Source organism: Cynocephalus volans, chromosome 6 (assembly GCF_027409185.1).
Source record: "Cynocephalus volans isolate mCynVol1 chromosome 6, mCynVol1.pri, whole genome shotgun sequence".
Taxonomy (NCBI): domain Eukaryota; kingdom Metazoa; phylum Chordata; class Mammalia; order Dermoptera; family Cynocephalidae; genus Cynocephalus; species Cynocephalus volans.
Window position 1 is genome coordinate 77,293,059 of NC_084465.1, and position 15,322 is coordinate 77,308,380.

A 15,322-nucleotide genomic window follows, 5' to 3' on the forward strand; every position below is an offset into this window, starting at 1 on the left:
ATTCAGTAAAACAAGCAAGATGACTGTCCATAATGCAATTTTCAAGAAGTTGAGTTGATCCACCAACAAAAGCCTGATTCTAGCAAATATTCTCTTCTTACAGCAATTTTCCAGTATTTTTACATATCAATCAGTCACCTGTCTGTCTTTGAGCCAGCGATCTTGCTGTGTTACAATTCTTTATCTTACAACAGAGACTACAGCCTGGGGAAAATTTCCTGTCCTTTGCAAGGCCCATGTTTGAAACTGCAAGGCTTTGGAAAACCAGGCCCTGTGAAGTACATTTGCTTTATGTATACTCCACATGAATAGGTTTGCTAACTTCTATCCCAAACTTTCAGCCTACTTTCATGGGGAAAGGTGTCCAAATTTCAAACAATGGACTTAAATAAAATTTTAAAACCAACCTTGTTATGAACTGAAGACATATGCATATAATTATGATGCTACTGTCACATTCTTATCCTTCCTCTTCTTCTTCTCCCTCTGCCACTGTCCCCTCCTCCTCACCCCCTCTTCTTCATTCTCCTAGTCTACATCTTGCTCATCTTATAATGCCAAGCTTTTAATGTATGACGAAATAACAATAAATGCCATTTTATGTATTTGGTTTAAATCGATTTTGTCTGGGTGAATAAAATTTATGCTAAAATGATCCCACTTTGTGTCACCTTTGGAAATGCTAAGTAATGTGAGGTACACTTGGAAAGGGACCTATTGATGGTATGAGGATGGGGAGAACACTGTGCTAATAACAAGTATGTTTACAAAGTAGGTAGTTAACCTAGGTGAAAGGGAGATAAGAAAAACTGGTAAACAATAGAAACTGCTTCTACAGAGGGTGATTCCTGTTACCTGAAGATCTCCATTCCCTCTGGATTTAGTTTTACAGAAACTATGACAGAACCAAATGATTCTGCAAGATAAAGGTTAAAATTTTGAGATAATGAGGAAAATCCAGAGGGATGGGGAAAAGCCAACAGGCCTGGGTGGTATGTGGAAACAGTGAAAAGACTAAATAAGTAAATAAATAATCCTTATGGCTGTTTGACCAAGGAGGAATTGGAAAGAACAAAAACATAGATTGGAGTATTCTTCATATAATACTGTGCATTAAAAGTTATGTATAAAATCTTTCTTAAAGTCTACATAAATAAATAAAATTCTTGCTTGATTGTGTATGCTTTTTTTTCTGTTTATCAAAGTTCACTTTGGCTATGCCTACACATGGTCAAAAATATAAAATAAGAGGTAAAAAATGTAGCCAGTAATAAGAATGTTTCTAAATACACTTGTATATTCTACTCGTATGAATTACATTGTACTTTTCAGTCCTCTCTGCTTTTTTCTAGATAAACAATTCTGTTTCTTATTCTTATTACGTTCATTCCTACTTTCTTCACCTGTGCTATAGTTTTTACATTTATTTGTGCATCTTTTTGGTAAAGAGGAAGGAAAAGCTGAAGAGTCATTTTCAACTTATTTTACTAAAATGTTTGGAGAAATTAATTAACCATGTGTTGATATCTACTCTATGCATGACCCCTTGTCAAGCTCAAAGGAAGATTACAAACAAACAAAGCCATGGTTGCACTTATTAGTAAGCTTCATGCTTATATAATTGAGACAATGACACGTCTAAATATAAAACTATGAAGAGTGATTCTAGTAAATAAATGCCTCACATGAATATTACCATCAGGAGCCGCTATAGAAATCCTGAAGGAGGCAGCATCACTTTCAAAAGATTGAAATGTATTTTCAGTTTGGAGCCATGGGATAGTGATTCAAATTTTAGAATCACAATTTATATACTTTCTGGGAGAAATATACACACATTATCATATCCTTGTCCAATTAAATGATAAGAAAAGTAGTGATTCTGATGTGAATGGAAGATATGCAACTATGTTTTGGATTTGCATTTACTTTCTTCAGCTTCTAGAATTTGCAGAAAGTCAGCACCATGATATTCCAAAACCTGTGATAGATAGGCCAAATTATAACCTGGGTGAATCTCATATAAAACCAGTGCGTTCTTGCTGTCTTAGTATTAGAGTCATTATTTCAAGGTGATTTCTTTGTACTTTGTGAATATCTAACAACAGAGAAAGAAAGAAATTGTGAAAAGAGAGCTCAGAACCATTTTTGGTTTAGCTCAATTCATAAACAATAATAGACAATATTTAGAAATGTTGTGGCATGAAACACTATAGTATTGAGCCTGAATTATTGAATCTAATACACCATGTGATTCTGGTTATTAGTAAAGCTGAGATTGGATGTTGCTTTCCCGGAGACATTGTTGACTCATAAAAAGACAAAAGTACATGTGCCATAGATAATGGTCTTCCAGTGCATCAGACAAAACAGATGTTTGTTGAGCCTTCTGACACATCAAAAAAATCAGGCCAGCTAAAGTAAAAAAGATAAATCCCAAGAAATTAACTTTTTCCTTCCAAATCTTTCAGTTTGCATAGTATATCAAATATTTCCATATTCTTTCTATCAGTATTCCTTCATTCAAATTTCTTTTATAAATCATATTAAAATGTTAAGCTAACGTTCTCTATGAATAGATTTATATTTGGCATCCTACAATGTACTGAAATTGTAGTTTTCTGCTATTAAAAAGGTTTTTCTTTTAAAGGCCTGCTTCCTTGTAGGGAGAACCAAATACTTTTTAAAATGATATCACAGAATAGCATGTAAATTACTGAGAACAAACTAGTAGAACTCGTGTTCAGGGTGAATTTAGAACTTCCTATTTGTTCCTTCAGCAATACCTAGTAATGCACAAACAGTTCTGTATTAGATTATTTGTCAATGTTATTTTATGAAGAAATTTAATAAAATTTACTACTCTGCAATCCATTGAGCACTTCCTAACTTAATTGTCATATTCTGCATTTCCTGAGATTTACAATTAAAATCGTGATGAGCCAGACATACAAACTATTCCTTTTGTGACAACACAGGTTATTTGTATTTTACCAAAATTACCTGAGATTTTCATTTTTAAAGTAAAAAATCTGTTAAAAATTGATTTCACCCATCTATAAGTACCTATATGTTATACTTGTATGTTTTAAGTCTGAAAATGTTTTCAACCCAATTTTCTCTTAATGCCCACGACACAAAAAAAGATAGTTCAATTTACTATTTATGCCCATGCCAGAGCCAGTTAATAAAAAATAATGGCTCTGACATTTTATATTTTCTGAGGATGATCAAATAAGAAATGATCTCCAGACCAGAGTAAACATTCATTGTGATTAAGAAATATTTAGTCTTCCTCATAGTATTGACACTAGTCACCAGTATTACTTCTTAAGTCTTTAAGACTGTATCAGTGTATGAACTTACAATTTTTTATGCCATTGTTTTTTTAATACCTAAGTAAGCTTAATTGGTAGAAAGACCAATGCAAATATGAGAGACCACATTACTGATATTATTGCTATCTTCTGTGATAATTACATGGTTTGTAAATAGAAAAGAGAATAGAATAAAAAATCGAGTATTGATTTTTATTACATTCCTTTGAAAATAAATTTATTTTTAAATAGTTGTGACACTTTCCCACTAGATTTGAAAATTTTAAGGTATTCTTGCTCAGGAGGAATACATCTTTCTTTATGCTTGTTCTCATTTGTTCTTTCTAGTATCTTGGGTAAATGCTGTGGGAATGACAAATGTGGATCAGTTAACGACTTTATAATTTTATACAGGCTTTAAATGACAGAATCAGCTTTAAGAAACATTTGTTTATTCACTTCAACACTTTCAACAATTACTGATTAAGTTCTAGATATTGCACTTGATGTTAGGCTGATTAAAACAGTGATAGTGCAGTTAACTGAGAAATCTGAGAAATGGAGACCATTTTATTAGCTTTACCTTAAGCTGATAACACACCAAGTTCCATTTTATAAGCATGTTGATCAGTTTTGGAGTTGTGTGGATAAGTTTTGGACATATTTAAATAACTCTGTATTTTACATTTGAATATTTCTTGCTTCTATGAATAATTTCATGGCTTGAAAAACTAACCTCTTTGAGAGTTAGCAACCTACACATAAAATAGAATTAATATCACCTACCTTACAGTTTAGGGAAAATATCACATAGTATATACGAAGGTGCTTTGTCAACTGTAGAAAATTACACCAATCCAGAGAACATTTGTGTAAATGGAATTTGAGTGTACAGGATGGCAGATTTATAAATTGCAGTTTTAAAACAAAATCATTCTAATAGAAATCTTAGGAGTAATTGAGCTTTCCTAGCCAAAAAAGGGGGGGGGGGAAGTGGGGAAAAAGTACAAGAAGCTAAAGACTGAATCTTAGAATATACTAACATTTACAAGGTAGTAAAAAGATAAAAGAATCATATTTTTGAAAATGTGAGTCAGCATCCTTGTTGTAAAGCATCCATGTTGTAAAAGAGAAATAGGACAGTGGAGCCATCAAAATCAAATCAGAGATACAAAACTTAACTGACATTAGATCCATAATGGAAAACCTTGCACATTTTTGACAGATATACAGGGGTTTCTTTACATTCAAGAACTCATTTTCAGACCATAATCATAAAGAAAGAAAGGGAAACTCTTATACACTGTTGGTGGGAATGCAAAATTAGTACAGCCACTATGGAAAACCATATAAAGATTTCTCAAAAAATTTAAAATAGCACTCCCATACAATCCAGTAATTTCACTACTGAGTTTATACACACAAACAATGAAATCAGTATGTTAAAAGACATCTGCACACCCATATTTATTGCAGCATTATTCACAATAGCCAAGATATGAAATCAACCTAAGTGTCCATCAACAGATGAATAAATAAAGAAAATGTGGTATATTTATACAATGGAATACTACTCAGCCATAAAAAAAAATGAAATCGTGTCATTTGCAGCAACATGAATGGAACTGAAGGTTATTACATTAAGTGAAATAAGCCAGACACAGGAAGAGAAATGCCACAAGGTCACACTCACTTGTGGAATCTAAAAAAGTTGACCTCATGAAAGTAGAGAGTAAAAAAGTGGTTATCAGAGGCTGGGAAGGGTAAGATGTAGGAGGGGAGGATGAGCAGAGTACAAAGTTACAATTAGAGAGGAGGAATAAGTTCTAGTGTTCTATAGCATGGTAGGCTGACTATAGTTAACAATAATGTATTGTGTAATTCATAAGAGCAAGAAGAAAGGACTTTGAATGTTCTCACCACAAAGAAATGATAAATATCTGAGGTGATGGATAAGCCAATTACCTTAATTTAATTATTACACATTGTGTACATATATTGAAACATCACACTGTACCCCATAAATGTGTAAAATTATTGTTATGTCAATAAAAAATAAGTGAATAAATTAAATTAGAAAAAAAAGGTGGTGCCTTTAACAAGTCTCTCTTTTTTTCATTTGTAGAGCCAATCACTTGCCAAATTCAATTATTTCGATGTAAACAATATCTCTTTAATTTACTTGCTCTTTTTATCTTCACTACCATGAGAACTCGAGGGGAGTGATATTCTAATAGATGCTTCCTCATTTCTCAGACCTCAGACTTGGAGAACCAAATCCTTAGAGAGAGACAAACAGGACATATGGAACTCGAAGACAGGAAGACTTTACTCCAGGACTGTTAGTTGCTCAGGCTGCCATAACAATATGCCACAGGCTGGATGGCTTTAACAACATTAATTTACTTTCTCATAGTTCTGGAGGCTAGAAATCCACGATCAAGGTACCTGGCTTCTTGCTGTATCCTCATATGGCCCTTCCTCTCTCCATGCACTGAGAAAGAAAACTCTCTGGTGTCTCTTCCTCTTCTTAGAAGGATACCCATCCTATGAAATAAGGTCCTCACCCTTATAACTTCATTGAACCCTAATTACCTTCCTTAAAATCATATCTCCAAATACAGTCACATTGAGGAGTATGGCTTCAATATATACATTTGGAGGGGGACACATTTCAGTCCATTACAAACCTAAGATCACCAAGGGCACATAGTGACTGATGATTGATGAAAGTTTCTCCCACCTAACATCTAGAACATTGGTAAGATTATAGTGTTGAATTAATAAAAATACTTTTCTTTGAAGAAATTAATTTAAAATGAGATACCAATTGGTCTCCTACTGAAATTTCTAACTAGCATTTCTCCTGTATTTTCTATCTTTGACTTTTCAACCTGGCCTCTACATAGCTATTGAGTTACTTTCCTACTCCTTTCTTCAAAAACCTCCAGTTGATTCCCCAGTGCTTAATGTATAAAATCTAACATTTTAATTATTTATTCAGCTCTTGGTAGCCTGGCTCCAACACATATCGTATGTTCAGTCTCATCAATTGCTGTACCCTTCAACCACAGAAGACTACTCCCTGCTACCTGAACTTTCCACAAATATATATATAATGACACAGTGCTTCTGCTAACACTTTCCTCGGCCTAGACTATCTTATCCCTCAAGGTTCACTTCTAAGTTCCAGGGCGTCAGTGAAGCATTCTTCACTGAGAAGAAATCACTTACAAAACTTTTTGAGCATAAGCTAATTGTTTGTCTGCCTTTTCCAAAATACTCTAAGCTTGTTAGGGCAGAGAATGTTTTATTCTTATTTTAACTAGCATAGCTAAAACAAATGAATAACAAACAAAAACATAAAACCCTTTTATGTAGTAAGTACTAAATAATTGCTCAATGAATGAATCCATAGTGAGGAAATGGGAGAGGTGATGTAGAATAGTTATTAGAAATGTTTGATAGGTTAAAAAAGGTGAAAAGTAAAAATATACTGAAGAAGTGTACGAGTTGTTTTTCTCAAGAGGGAGAAAATGATCTTTATTTTATAAAATGAAGCTAAGAATATGCTTCCTATGACCACCTATTTGAAATAGCCTCATAAATAAAAGACAAGCAGACTCTTATTTGCTAGGCACTACAAAATACAGCTTGACTAAAAGGGGTGCAAATATCATTTTACTTTGCTAGCAACAAGAATAACAAAAGAGGTAGATATAATGGGGGAACAAGTAAATTTGCTCCTACTTCTTTTACCACATAAATTAAAAATAATGCATGGAAGAGTAGGAAAGTTCTGTGGAAAAATAGTCTTAGTAAAAAATCTTGTTCAGAGTTCACACTCAGTATCTTTTTATAAGAAATTATATAGCAGCACAATTAAAATGAAATACTAATTGTAATGAGAAAAGATGGTGGCTGCAGAATATAACTCAGCCTTAATAGATTTTCTAATGCCTTTCTTTATACCAAAGGGGAGTACCCCGTTAGCCAATAAAGTAAATTTTCTGATCTCAAAATGGGTACTTCATCCTCATTCAGGCTGATATTGCAGCGACATCATGAATTTCTCAGACAGCTTTGTGAATCAGCAGAGTATTTCAAAGGAGAACACTGACTGCTAAAAGCAAAGTCGTTTTTTAAACAGCTTTTAAACTAGTAGATGAAACATTTCATTTGAGGTCAAGGATGCATTTACTCCAGCAACCTAGAAGAGCAGAAAGGGCTGAACCAGTTGGGAAGAAGTAGAATAATGTTACTGTATCAGCCAAAACTCAAATTATACAGTTTTGCAGGTCGAAGATTTTTGACTTTTCCTTTTTAGTATCTTTGTCTATAATTCTTATTTCCAAAGAGCTTAGACGTTAATATTTGAGGAAATATCACACTATATTTCTAAAGTATCTGTGAAAAGCCATTAACTAATTTGCTCATGATAAACTTTGAGGTCTAGAAGAAACTGGTTTTCTTTCTATTTAAATAACATTAAAAAAAGAAAATTAAGGCGAGAAAAATGTATGCTTCCTAATGCAACTATTCAGCAAATATCCTGAGTGCCATCATGTGCCAGCAAGGTTAGGTTCTAAGAATAATTAAGCAACAAGACAGTCCTTTTCCTTACCCCTAGTTATACTAAAGAATGATGACTCATATGACAATATATAGTGTACAAGGTCAAGGTAATTGGACCCAAGATGTCCTTATACTTCTCTCTTTTTTTGTTCTTGTGCATTTATGAGTGTTTATGTATGATTTTATGGAGTAAAATTGAGATTTAAGTCTGATTTACAGTCTTAAATAGCTTAATATAAACTTAGTTTTTAATAAAAACTTTGCATATATTTTACTTTTCACTATGGAAATATATCTTAGTTTGGAAGTTCTGACTTCATCAAGCAATATATTTAAAACATTATATTGCATATAAAATGAGAGTATATAGCATAGGATATTTAAAGACAAAAATATCTAATGCTGAAATAACGTGTGTTCAGAAAAAAACATTTTTATACAGAATAATGGTTGTATATTGCTGGTAAGTTTCTTTCTCTCTCTCTCTCTCTCTCTCTCTCTCTCTCTCAATAGCTATATGTAACCTCTCAGGGCTGGCTGGTTAGCTCAGTTGGTTTGACTGGTTGGAGTGCAGTCTTATAACACCAATGTCATGAGTTCAGATCCCAATACCGGCCAGCTGCCAAGAAAAAAAAAGTCCTTCAGTATTTATATATGTATCTTCTTGGGTCTATTTACCTGTGTATGTGGGGAGGTGTGTTGTATGCAGTACATACTGTTTAATCCCTAAATTAGATTTCCTGTGACCAGGACAAATCTCAGTCTCCAAAACATCTATGGTTTTCCTGTGGCCTGTGATGCCAACTTTTTAAGCTAATGTAAAGTCAAGGGAGTTACACTACAGAAAATTTATTCTTAAGACAGGTGTCTTGATTTAATCTTTGTTTATAATTGTTATATATAGTTATCTTCTGTACCATGATTTATATGTTTTCAGATCACATTTTATTCTTAAATAAATCTAGCCTTATCCCAAACAATAAAAATTGAAATCACAGTTTGGTATCATATATGTACATACCAAATACACACTGTATTAGTCTATTTCTGTTGCTTATAACAAAATACCTGAAACCGGATAATTTGTAAAGAAACAAAATTTACTGCTTGCAGTTTCACACTCTGAGAAGTCCAAAGTCCAGGGCACACATCTGGTGAAGGCTTGGTGGTAGTAACAGTGATGCAGGGAATCTCACATGGCAGAATGGTGGAGCAGAGAGCGACAGAGACAGACTCTCATGTGTTCTACTTTTAAAGCCCTCAGAACCATGCCCATGACCACCATTAAACCATCTCATGGATTAATCCATTTATCTGGGCATGTCACCTTGAAAAGGTGACAATTTAATCACCTTTTCAAGTCCCCACCTTTCAATTACCATAATAGGATTTCCCACCCTCTTAACAGTCACAGTGGGGATCAAGCCTCAATGAGTTTGGGGGACATTCCATCTACAGCACACACATATACTCTAGCAAACAATAAAATTAATTTATAACCATAAATATGTATCATTTAAGCCAGGGATTGACAAACCTTTTCTATAAAGAGCCAGGTAACAAATAATTTAGGGTTTTTTGGTACATATAGTCTCTGTCACAGCTATTCAACTCTGCTGTTCTAGAACAACAGCAATCATGGACAGCATGTGTGGTGGCTGTGTTGCAACAAAACTTTATTTACAAAAACAAATGAGTGTGGCTGTGTTACAACAAAACTTTATTTACAAAAGCAGACAGCAGGCTAGATGTGGCCCATGGGCTATAGATTTTAGACCCGTGCTCTAGAGATGTTCCACATCACCAGTGATAGCCATGCCATTCTTTGTGAAACAATGATCTAATACAATTCATGTGAGTTATGATGCTAATGTATATGTGGCTGTTTTCTACTCCTTGAATAGCATTTCTCACCTGATAAGTATGGTAGGTTTCTGTCCATATCTGAACAATAGTGAAGAGATTGAAAGAACCCATGCTGATATTTCTTCTTAGAAAAGGACAAGCACACTTTGCTGATCTACATTTGAAAACTCTCATAAGTGTTCTTGCTGGTAATTGAGAAGAAGTGGTGTCAGTGAAAAGGCTCAGAATTCTCAGAGTACGATTTTCTTATACTACTTACCATGTTTATTACATTCACCAATAAAACATTGGTTGGCTACATATATCTTTACTATTACAACGTATATTCTTTGAGGGAAAGGACTTTGAGTATTCAGTCTTGTACCCCATGCATTCCTGCATACAGTAATTTCCTGAAAATTATTTACTGAATGAAAGAGTGATAAATGAATAATGAAGAAATAAGAAAATAGGGAAAGTATAAAATCATAGGAGAAGAAACATTTAAGAGTGTTCCAATTTACTTGCAGAAGTAGAATTTCTTGTTAAGAATATAAAGATCAGTCAAGGCATTAGAGATGGACTGTAAGTACATGGAAAGCAATAGATTAATTATGTGAATTAGAAAGAAAACAGCATACAACAGATAATTCAATAACAACTAAATGGCCCCTTCTCATGAATAATTTGATGCAATTTGAACAAACCTTAATTTTCAATAGAATGGGAATATTTGGAAAATGAAGTATGTTCAAGTTTTACTGTTCTTTTAATTCATTTTTTAACATGGCATGTAATTTTCTTACTATGTTAACTAATATTTTATTACTTTTCTTGTAGCAAGAATTAAATTTGAGAGACCATTTGAAGAAGCACAGTATTTATCAACCCAGCATTAAAGTATCACTCAGGTAGATTTCTTAAAAATTACTTGTATAATTTTGAATGATTTTTAATATTATCATTAATAAACCATCTAAGTTATAAGTAAATTAGTTCAAGTTTTGAAAAAGTACTTTGTTGAACGTGCTTTATTAAAACCGTATGTCATTTTTTACAGTACATGCATGGTTCCTACCACACTAAAGTGCTTTTAGTTGGTTTGCCCATAACATACCATTTAAAATAGATTGAACTCTCTCTTTACACAATATACCATATCAGTTTCAAATGGTTATGGGTAATGGTTAAAAACAGTAACATACTTTAAAAGTAGCTTCGATAAATATTTACAAGACTGGTGCTAATGGATCTGACAGATACTTCCATTAAAGGATATGTATTTTGGGGAGGAGTGGAGTTGATTTCACCTGAGGAAAAAAGCTTGCTCTAAAAATAAGATAAAGAATATATTGACAAACACATTAGAACAGCATTGCCCTCTACATTTTAACATCCTATTTGATATTTAAAGAGTCGACCTTCATTGTGCTCACAGTTACAAAACATTACTTGGACCAAGTGGCTAAGAAATAGAGAATCAGAAATGGTAATAATCTTCATTATCTAAAAGTACAGAAGTGCCAAAAACATGTAAAAATTAAATAGCAACACATTAATTTTATATAAAATTTTAAATATGAAAATTGATTAGATTATTTAGGAACAAGGTGGAACATTTTAAAACAGCAGCAATAATAAAAATAGACATTTTAAAATGAGGAAAATATAAGATTATAATTATTAAAAAGTTCTTATAATTTACCATATATACATATACATATACACACATATAATTATTATATTTCAAGACTGTTGAACAGTAGTAATTTTCTTTAAGCGAGTTGTGAGTTATATATTCATATTCATTCACTATTCATTCACAGTACAATCACAGGGATTTTTTTTTCTTCCTTTTTTCTTACTTATCTTTTCTAAATTTGTTACACAGGAAATGTATTACTTTATAATAACATGTGTTATATTTAAATATACACAACATTAAAAAATGTTCACTGGTCACTTTTTAGAAAATTAATTAGTACTTCAAAACTACAGCTGGTAGATCTATGACTCAAATATTAGTGAAGTGTAAGATTTATATATTTCCTTTTTGTCAGTAATACTTTGAAATATATAATGCATGTTTATTACAATTAAACATCTAAAATGTGTATAATTATTGATATAACATTTGCCTTAAAAAACAATTGATCCAAGTTAGATAACAGCTTCTGGTGGCAGCCAGTAGCCAAAAGTATCACTAGATGGATGGTGAATACTAATAAAGTTTTACAAAAGATCTTCACTTAAAAGCTCAAATTGGTAACACTTGAAGAGTCAGGTGGTTGCATTTTAACCAAGGATCTACACGTGCAAAATCCACTTAAAGGAGTTTGGCTGTTCAGCTGAATGTATTAAGTTAAAGAAAAAACCCATCTCCAAGTTTTCTCACTGGCATTTATTTTAAGGTTACATATGAAAAAACTCTTAACTCAAAAATTTAAATGTCCTTGATAGCCATAAATTTGTTAGAAGACACCTGACTTTAAACTTCAACATTTAATTAGAGGAATGTGTGTTGGGGGTGGGGTAGGGGTGGGGGGCAAACAAAACAGGCCTAAGCTTCCAGGCAGCCCCAGGTCCTTGCCAGGACTCTGCCATTGGCTGTGTATCCTTGTATCCTTGCATAATTCACTTCATCACTCTGGGTCTCCAGTTTCCCATCTGTAAAGTGAGACATTTGGATTTAATTACTAAAATTCTTTTCAGTCACAAAATTCAATGATTTGATGAATTATCAAAGAGTTTGTCATTAAAAAATGTTCCTCTACCATTAAAATTTTTAAAATGTGAGTTATTCTGAAAACCTTGCCTCAGTAACCCTTTTCTGATTTTTGGAAATTAAAATGATTCATATAGCATAGATGATGTTTTCCAGTTTATATGTTAATCTGAATAAGAGTGAAGTTATTGCCCTCGAAGATGTATGAAATCATTTATCTAATGTTCAGTCTTCACTCTTGAAGGCAAATCCAACTTCAGTAAGCTTAGACTTCTAAGCCATCAGTGGACATGCAATTGAACTTTCTTGCTTATCTCGTGCCATTCCTTTTTTCAACATGGCAGACTGGATTGGGAAAGGTGATTATGACAAAAAATTGTAAACCAAAAAAACAAAATGATAAATCTTTATAACAGGGAAAAGTAATATTTATAACTTTAGCCAAGCCAAAACTTCTTCAAGTATAAAATATAAAAGAGCTTTCTTCATAGTTTCTATGATTCAGAGGATCTTAAGATTCACATCGTAAGAATTTACTTGGCAGAAAATGTTTTGTATATTTTCAAGTTGTTAGTAATCACTATATTTTTGCTTATGTATCCAAATCAAGTGTTCCTTCAAAAAATCTACACACACAACAAATGAGACTACATACACCACAAAATTACTTTTCCTGAAGATTTCTATGTTTGCATTACATAATAAATGTTCATTGTCAAGTAGAAAATAAAAAAGTATACAAAGCAGAAAAATATAAATCATTTCATTTCAAATATTTTCTTTTTTCTATAGAAACATATTTGAATACTATACATTTAATAAAACATATGTACACATTATTAAATGAAAAAAAAATTGGATCATAATCTACTGTTATACTTCCCTCTATGTAATGGAGATAAATAAGGATTACTCAAAGCACCATGAATGCCATGAAAGGCCCAAAGTGACTGCATTTCAGCAACTCCCCTGCTAGAAGGAGAATGCTGAATGTAACAGCCCTGATTCAAAGTTAGCTTCTCTTTTTTATTGTAAAGACAAGGAAGTTCCACAAGAAAAATCAGTTGATTCAATCATCAAAGAAAGACATAAAAACAAAGGCAATGTAAAACTAGTAATAGCAGTAAAATTAACAATGTGACATTCCAGAATGCAATTTGTAAAAAGCTAAGATGATCCACCAACAGACAGCTTGCCCTTAGCAAACATTTTCTTTCCCTACAGCAATTTCCTTAGCATATTTAAAGAACAATCAAGCATCTTCTTCAACTTATCTTAACAATAATCAGTAGGTTAAGCTGCTCCAAGAACATCTGCCCTTAGAACCAGCAATTTTGCTGTGTTACAATTCTTTATCTACAACAGAGACTTTAGCCCGGGGAAATTTTCCTGTCTTTCGCAAGCTTAACATTTCTATGTGTAATTCTAAAAAGTTAGGTCCTGTGAAATACATTTGTTTTATTAATGTTAGCACTCTCCACAATCTACTTGTCATCTTATACTCTGCCTTTTTTACTTATGATATTTTCCATAATATTTAATGGCCTTTAATTATATATTTTAATAATAAATATCATTATAATTTCATATATATGTAATATATACTTACATAATATTACAATAACATAGAATTATTTATTATACCACCTCTTTTTCATTAAATACATATTATACCATACTAAAGGCTCATATATTTTTTTCATTTATTCATATGAACAAGTTCTCCTAGTTGAGAGATCTAAGGCTTTAATAATTACACTGACTTGCTGAACATGAAAGTCATTAGGTTTTGTGGAGGATATCAACATTAATAAAGCAAATCTGTTTTACAGGGCCTAACTTATACCTTAGTGGGGCCACAGCCCTGTAGTTTTAGCAAGGCCAAAGCCCTTTCATTTAAGGAATTGCCTAACTTTTTAGAATTGCACAAGAAATGCTAAGCTTGGGAAAAAAAGAAAACTTTCCCAGGACTAAAGTTCTGTGGTAGATAAAAAAAATTATAACACAGCAAAAATGCTTGCTCTAAGGGCAGTAGTCCTTGGTGCAGCTAAACCTAATGATAGGAAAGTATGTGAGATAAAGGCTTCAAGTTTGATGGTTGGGGGATTTTCCTCATCTTGCCCCCAGCTGTTTCTTTGAGTTTCTTGGGGAACTAAGTGTTGCCTTGATGATTATCTCATTGTTCTTTTTGTAACTACCTGTGCTCCTTTTTTGTAACTTTCTTGCCTGGACAATAAAAACTCAGAGAAACACTGATTCGGGATTACTCCTAGGAATTCTTCTCGCTTGAAGAAACTGCTCCTGGGATTAACACCTTCTGGGCCTCTCACTGCTCTGGAAAAATGGGCTTTGAGTAATCCTTTGCATTTCCATCACCCTGGGAGAGGTGACAAGGTTGGAATTCAAACTTATCACAATCTTAAAAATGTGCATTTTGAAGCCATCTGCATATTGCCTCCATTTTTAAAAATAACTTCAAAATTTTCCACCATATAAATCTAAAAATTTAACTAATTCCCACTTTTGGAGATTTAGCTTGGCTCCTTATTTCTTTAATTTGCCTCATAATGTTTTTGTAAACTTTTATGCATAAATTATTGTTCCAATCTCTGATATTTACTTGCAATGAATTTCTACACTATGCATACATTTTGCAGTTATTTATATGTAATTGTCTGTCAATTTGCAATTACATCAATAAATTTATATATTAGAATTCTAAATGATGTATCCCCCTTATCTGAAAACTTATAACTATTTATTAAGCTCAGTAATTTTTAAAATTTACATTAGTTATAATATTACATAAGTAATTTTTAAACTTTTACTCTTAAAATTTATACTCATAAATCAAAAAGGA